This window comes from Anabrus simplex, chromosome 12 (assembly GCF_040414725.1).
Source record: "Anabrus simplex isolate iqAnaSimp1 chromosome 12, ASM4041472v1, whole genome shotgun sequence".
In the NCBI taxonomy this organism is placed as follows: domain Eukaryota; kingdom Metazoa; phylum Arthropoda; class Insecta; order Orthoptera; family Tettigoniidae; genus Anabrus; species Anabrus simplex.
In genome coordinates, this window is record NC_090276.1 from 43,243,937 (window position 1) to 43,251,886 (window position 7,950).

Genomic DNA, 7,950 nt, shown 5'->3' on the forward strand with positions numbered 1-7,950 from the left:
CCTTAATAAACAAGGGGAGTGTGCAAGCGAGGATCTTGAAAAGGCAAAAGTAGGTCTGTTCAGTCAGCAGTGTGTCAAGATTGTTGGTTACAAGGATAATGTCCAGATAGAGGAGAACACTAATACTAAAGAAGTATTAAACTTTACCTATGATAACATTTACAATAAGACACAAAACTTGAAAATTAGAAAAGCTGCTGTAGTTAAGATTTCCAGGGATATACTGAAGACAAGGCATTGGGATATAGTACCATATCTGATATACTTTCATTGTTTGCATGAAGGAGCTATACCAAATGAATGGAGAGTTGCTGTAGTAGCCCCTGTGTACAAAGGAAAGGATCATAGACATAAAACTTAAAATTGCACGCTAGTCAGTTTGACATGCATTGCTTGCAAGTTGTGGGAAAGCATTGTTTCTGATTACATTAGACATGTTTGCAAAACTAATAAGTGGTTCGATAGAAGACAGTTTGGGTTTAGGAAAGGTTATTTCACTGAAGCTCAACTTGTAGGATTCCAGCAAAATATAGCAGATATCATGGATTCTGGAGGTCAAATGGACTGTATTGTGATTGACCTATCTCAGGCATTCTGTACGGTGGATCATGGCAGACTACTGTCAAAAATTAGTCCAATTGGACTAGACAAAATAGTGACTGAATGAGTAATAAATGTTTGAAGAAAATAGATCTCAAAAATTAGATTAGGCGAAGCTTTATCTGACCCTGTAATAATTAAGAGGGGAATTCCTCAAGGCAGTATTATTGGACCTTTTGTGTTTCCTTATATCACGTATATCAATGATATGTGTAAAGAAGTGGAATCAATTGAGGGATTGATGTTTGTTGTTTAAAGGGGCGTAACATCGAGGTCATCGGCCCCTAATGGTACAAAATGAATGAAAATGAAAACTTAAAGTCCAAAATCCTCCAATGATCAGAATTCAAACCATGAGGACGAAGATTGAATGGATGGACGGATATGAATTTAAAACGATCAGTGGAACTGACCCACAGTGCCTCGCATGCACAGAAGCTGGCACAAAACAATAATATTACTGACCAATGGACTGCTTCTATAGCAAGATGCTGAATCAATTATGCGTATATTTGAAACAGTTCCAAAATCCAGGTCATCGGCCCCTCGTAATGGTACTCATCGCTAGGAAAGTAGAACCATGCTATGTGTAATGTTGCGGTACTTATCAAAAGTAGCAGAGACTCGCAGTATTCCACACATTATGGTACTATTCACAGGTAGTGTAATGCGCACATGTAACACAGACCTATGGCAACAGGCAACGCAAACCTATGGTGCTCCTTACTTAAGTGGTCCAACCACAGGGACTCGTACTAACCCGTGAAACTCCTTACACAGTGGGAACTGAGCAATAGTAAGGCAGAACCATGGTGTCACTAATCCCATGGTTCACTCATATACGGGTACGAATCACAGGTACTGTAGGACCCACCTCCTGATTCACACGCTGTCGCTACTAATCGCAAACTTATTGCGTACATAACAGAGTGGTAGTACACGCAAGTAAATGCGACCCATGGTGTTCCCTGCGTAATGGTACTAATTAAGAGTAGCCTCATGGTTCTCATTGTATCATCCCTTGGTTGCCCCTTTTAGTTGCCTCTTACGACAGGCTGGGTATACCGCGGGTGTATTCTTCCTTTGCGTCCCCCACCCATGGGGGGGGGTTGTGTTTGGTCCGCAAGAGGTATTGCATTTTCCTCAAGTCCACCGGCAAGCCGGTTAGGACCCCTATCCTCCACCTGGGACGCGCCACGTAGGAGTATCACCTCTCCCCCTGCTACGCCAGCGTAGTAGGTTCGTGAAGAAGTGGAATCAGAGATAAGGCTTTTTGCAGATAATGTTATTCTGGATAGAGTAAGAAATAAGTGCAAAATGACAACGATAAGGTTGTGAGATGGACAGCAGACAATGGTATGATGATAAATGTGGTTAAGTCACATTGGGAGTTTCACAAATAGGAAAAGTATTTTCACTTTTAATTACTGTGTTGATGGGGTGAAAGTTCCTTATGGGGATCACTAAGTATCGAGGTGTTAATATAAGGAAACATCTTCATTGAGGTAATCACATAAATGGGATTGTAAATAAAGGGTACAGGTCTCTGTACATGGTTATGAGGGTATCTAGGGGTTGTAAGGATGTAAAGGAGAGGGCATACAAGTGTCTGGTAAGACCCCAACTAGAGTATGGTTCCAGTGTATGGGACCCTCGCCAGGATTACTCGATTCAAGAACTGATTTTCAGCAAAAGAGTAGCATTTAAAAAAATATTGCATAGTTCGGGCTGGGAAGACGTGGGAGAAAGAAGACGAGCTGCTCGACTAAGTGGTATGTTCAGAGCTGTCCATGGAGAGATGGCGTGGAATAACATTAGTATATGATCACAATATGAAGGTGAAGTTCAGTGGCGTATCCTGGAATCTCCACTGAGGCATGCAACTAGTAACCATGCAGTTAACACAATGTATTAAGTAAATTTCAATTCTACCCACCCTAATTACATGTAGGTGAACTCGAGCCAAACAGTTTTACTGTAAGTTTCTGGATTGAACGTGCGTACACAATTCTTGTTTTCTCTTTTTAAATTTACGAGGGTCCGCCTCTGTGGTGTAGTAGTTAATGTAATTAGCTGCCACCCCCGGAGGCCCAGGTTCGCTTCCCGGCTCTGCCACGAAATTTGAAAAGTGGTACGAGGGCTGGAACGGGGTCCACTCAGCCTTGGGAGGTCAACTGAGTAGAGGTGGGTTCGATTCCCACCTCAGCCATCCTCGAAGTGGTTTTCCGTGATTTCTCACTTCTCCTCCAGGCAAATGCCGGGATGGTACCTAACTTCAGGCCACGGCCGCTTCCTTTCCTCTTCCTTGTCTATCCCTTCCAATCTTCCCATCCCCCGCAAGGCCCCTGTTCAGCATAGCAGGTGAGGCAGCCTGGGCGAAGTACTGGTCATCCTCCCCAGTTCCATCCCCCGACCCAGAGTCTGAAGCTCCAGGACACTGCCCTTGAGGCGGTAGAGGAGGGATCGCTCACTGAGTCCGAGGAAAAAGCCAACCCTGGAGGGTAAGCAGATTAAGAAGAAGAAGAAGAAGAATTTACGAGGGAAGGTAGAGGTCTCGCGGCTCTAACTATTTGCATCTTGTCATCAAACGAACGGCCAGTAAATAGCTTTTGATTTACAATTATATCCGTTTTAGACTCATCCATCGTAAATACCACATTGCGCAAAATATAATAAAACTCCGAAAACGACGAATAGCACAGGAACAGCACACACAGAATGAACTTACTAATCAGAACACACAATGAATTAACTCACTAGTTAGCCACAACTGAAGCACTGGAGGTTAGTCACCCCATTGGCATTGGTCAGTTTCGTCACGTTGGGTTCTCGCTGGGGGGTAATCTGTGTGTCCCGTTCGCTGTAAACATGTCGACTTTCTCCAAGTTGCTAACAGATGGCACAGGGTAGCACGGATATGGGGTGACAAATTCTGACCAAGTTTCAATTGCAGCGACATCGTTCGGAGGGTTTCAGAACTACGTCTGCCACTGAATGCAATTTTAAGATTGAATGCCTTACGTCGTAAACTCCTCCATTTGCTGTCTCTTTCTTCCGTGAGTGGAGTAGACGGCGAGACTACACCAGCACCATACGTAATCAAACAACGAAACTAGTACAGTTGCGCGGACCTTTTGAACTTCTGAGAGATGAAATCGTTAATATTTGACCTGAAACAACCTAAAATCGTAAATCAGACAGTTCTTTGTGTTATCATAACGCATGCAATGAATGCCTTGCATTCAAGGAGAATACGCCCCTGGTGAAGTTGGAATTCAAGATGACAGATTGGGCAAATATTTGTTAGAGATTGGAATAACATACCAAGGGAGATGTTCTATAAATTCTCAATTTCTTTGCAATGATTTAAGAAAAGGCTAGGAAAACAACAGATAGGGAAACAAATAGATTACATATTAACGGAATGACACAAAAGAATTGCGTGCAGTGATTCACACATAGCGTACCGTTGGTATGCCTTTCCAAGACCTGACTGCCATTACTTCTTGCTTACAACCTTGTCAATGTAATAATAATAATAATAATAATGTTGTTTTACATCCCACTAACTACTCTTTTACGGTTTTCGGAGACGCCGAGGTGCCGGAATTTAGTCCCGCGGGAGTTCTTTTACATGCCAGTAAATCTACCGACACGAGGCTGACGTATTTCATCATCTTCAAATACCACCGGACTGAGCCAGGATCCTTGTCCAAGTCTTGGGAAGATTTGTCCTGTTAACCTCTTTTCAGATAATGATTTTACGTGCCACTTACTACTTTTTACTGTTTTCGGAGACACCAAAGTGCCTGAATTTTGTTCCACAGGAGTCATTTAATGTGCCAGTAAATCTACCGACATGGAGCTACCTTATTTGAGCACCTTCAAATACCACTGGACTGAGCCAAGTAGGGTTTGAGACGAGCCTTAGCTCAACCGTCAGAGCTACTCAGCTTTTTCACATGAATCGACCAGGATTCGAAACCCAGACGTCCGGATGGGAAGGCAGCAGTTAAACCACTGACCTAACCATGCCCCTCTCATTTTCATTTTTCACATTCTAATTTCTAATAAATGAATAGTAAGGAGAGGACCCGTTCCCTGGCTGCTACATCACCCGATCTAAAGCCACTTGACTTCCTCGTCACTTAAATTACATAAGCCTTCAAATTCTCGTCATGACAACTTCTGGCTCGATGAGGAAAGCAACGGGAAACATTTCCCTAGCCCAACTATGGCATCTGATGGCGGAGCTCTTGATCAAACATTAAAATATTTCGTAAAACAGGACGAATTTTATTTTTAAAATGGAACTGAAGCAAAAAAGGAAAATTTCAGTTAGGCCATATAAGCTTTTGAAAGGAGAAAAAATCCTTCAAACATGTGGAGGAAATAACCGACTCATCAGTGTAGTTAATATAGTTGGGAGCATCTGCAGGATTGATCACGCTAAAACGTACGGTACCGCAACGAAGCAAGAAATTTTGTTTCATCCAACGCAGAGAGAGAGAGCAGTAATATTGTCAAGTTACAGTATAATAAACCGACATATTAAGACTTGAACAACTCAAATATTCATTTCTCTCAGACCATTCACTGTACAAAGTTGAAATTGTACATGGTTATTGCTCTTTTCACGGCTCTAGAGCAACGCATCACATACTTGCTAAATAAGACTAAATTGAAAGGCAGTTGATAGGTAGGCTATACGAAAACTAAAACATTATTTCCTTCAAGAGGATTTCACTTACGAACATAACATTTCACATCATGGTTACTGATGTATGTCAAACTTGGAAAATGTTTAACCATTACCGGTATCAAATTTAATCGGGGTTAGCTTCAAAAACAAAATTTTTAATTCCTACGAAACAATTCCATCTAGTTCGACAAACTGTCTTATAACCCTAAGGGGGTTTGTCCAGATGTTAAACAAGACATGCTTTGAAAAAATTTCATCCCTCACGGGGTTGAGGCTCTAAAACCAGAATATCAAATCCTCCAAAAACAGACAACATCTAAACTACACATAGTTGCTCTTTTACGTTCTAGAATTAAAATAAAATAACATTTCGAACCTTAGGGTCCCGATAAAAACAGCCGTTCTTCCTGAACCATTTGACGTACCGGTACAAAGTTAAACTTTCAGACTATGGGCTACTCTATATCATTTTGCACAGGTGGGACCTCGAATACTCCACTCTTTCCTTCGATAAGACGTTCCTTGAAACGCCTACAGTTAAACTACATAAACGTATTACACACTGAATCGAAACACCTTACACTAACTCGTTGCTCAGAATCCTCCAATAAATGTCTTCTTGCCACCAAAGTAAAAAGTTAAATATGTGCACATATGAATACAGAACTTCAATTCAATTAAGAGGAATTACACCCAATGACAGGGTGCTCCACGTTGTAGGTGTAGTCTAGTGCAGCAAATTTCAGTGCTAACAACTATTAACGCTACCTCGGTGTATTTACTATTCTAAAGCATGAAATGAATTCCTCATGTAATATCCATATTCTGCTTCCCTCCATCAGGACCAAGTAATTTGATCAAATTACCGTTCAGATCTCCATAACTGCTTCTCTGCGTCGATCCTCACAAGTGTGTCTAATCGGGAAACAACACCGGAATGTAGCCCAAGTTGTAGCCTACATGGCCGCAAACTGATCTCGCACATTCTATAACACAGAAATAAATCAAGCCATTTCATCTAAGATATTTCAATATCACCATTTTTATAACAAAATAATCAAATATCATAGGTACTTCCCGATGACACCCTCGCCACTCACAACCGAAAACAGGAGTAGGCCTACTGGGCCTACCTATAATACTTTCTTAGTAGGGTATGAACTATTAATACATTCACACTTCTATCGCCTAATAAGTATATTTTCAGTTTCTTACTAAGCTATACCATTTTTCATGTCCTGTACAATTTCGACCGTACTATGCCACAAACATATTCCATTCAAACGTCCTACTGAAACTTATTAACCTTGCATTTCTTGAAATTTCCTGCCATTTTCCTATTTTCCAAAGCGAATTAGAGTCTAACAAATCTGCTTTTTTTACTATTTTCTTCACGAACAGTTTGTGGTTTTTCCTTCCTATCACTCTCCCCACTTATATTAATACGATCAGTACAAATCACATTACACGACTTTCAGCTATTGGATAGACAGATTTATACGGCCATATTTCAATCAAGCAATTCAACGTTCTTACTTGAAATGGTTACAGCAGCAAGCAGAGTACTTTCCAGGGCATGTCACCGTCACGAGTCACGAGTTGAATCCCCTTGCAATGAAGGATTGATGAACACTAGACGGGTTTATCCCCACTCGATGACGTAACGTAATGACCAAACACACTTGCCGAAACAACCGGAACCGGCCAATAACAGTCGTTACAAACCCCTCTCTAACTACAGTATTAATTTCCTCTATATAACACGAGTGGTTTTTCATCAACACAATTGAAAATCTGCTTGTAAAAATGGTGTTTAGCCACTTTTCAAAATTAGTACGATATGACAAAATATGTTTTCAAGTCAGGTCAATTCCAGTCTCCTACCACAGACTGATTCCTTTACATTCAGTTACCGTATTTACTCGAATCTCATGCGCACGCTTGATATACAAAATCTGCAAATTATAATTTTCTACGCCGAGTTTCACTTACAGACTTCCCATTATTAAAATATAAGAACGTTAAAGTTACATGTTCTTTCTTTGTACGAATTTCAAAACCTGTTCGTCTAACTCAGGATGTCTTTTCGCTGGCCGGTGAACTTCCTTCTGGTTGATTTACAATCAAATATATTATACCTACCACAGTAGTGATTTTGGTCCGTCTCTATGATTACTATGATTAGCTGCAATCCTCGGACGCCCAGGTTCCATTCGGGGCTCTGCCACAAAATATGAAACGCAGTACGAGGGGTGGCACGGAGTCCAATTAGCCTCGGGAGGTGTACTGAGTAAAGGGTGCGATTCCCACCTCAGAAATCCTGGCAAGTGGTTTTCCGTGGTTTCCCACTTTTCCTCCGGGCAAATGCCGGGATGGTACCGAACTTACAGTCACGGCCGCTTCCTTCACTGTTCCTTATCTACCTCTTCTGATCTTCCCATCCGCTCACAAGGCCCTGTTCAGCATAGCAGAATTACAGTAAGCGAAGCTTTATCTGTCCCTGTAACAATTAAGAGGGGAATTCCTCAAGGCAGTATTATTGGGCCTCTACGTTGTCTGTACATTGCTCAGATTTTAAAAAAGGGTGGTATTGCTGTATCAGTCTTGACCAAAGTAACAAGGAAATGCACTTTATTTCTGTCTGTATG

At 41.4% G+C, this 7,950-nt stretch overlaps 1 long non-coding RNA gene across 1 annotated transcript in view; it reads right to left on the reverse strand.

Moving 5' to 3' along the window:
* Positions 1-6,001, reverse strand: part of LOC136884220 (uncharacterized) — a 31,772-nt gene extending 25,771 nt beyond the window's left edge. Inside the window, exon 1 of the long non-coding RNA XR_011018866.1 lies at positions 5,884-6,001. This is a non-coding gene — a long non-coding RNA (uncharacterized lncRNA). The remainder of the gene's footprint in view (positions 1-5,883) is intronic.
* Positions 6,002-7,950: the final 1,949 nt, after the last annotated feature.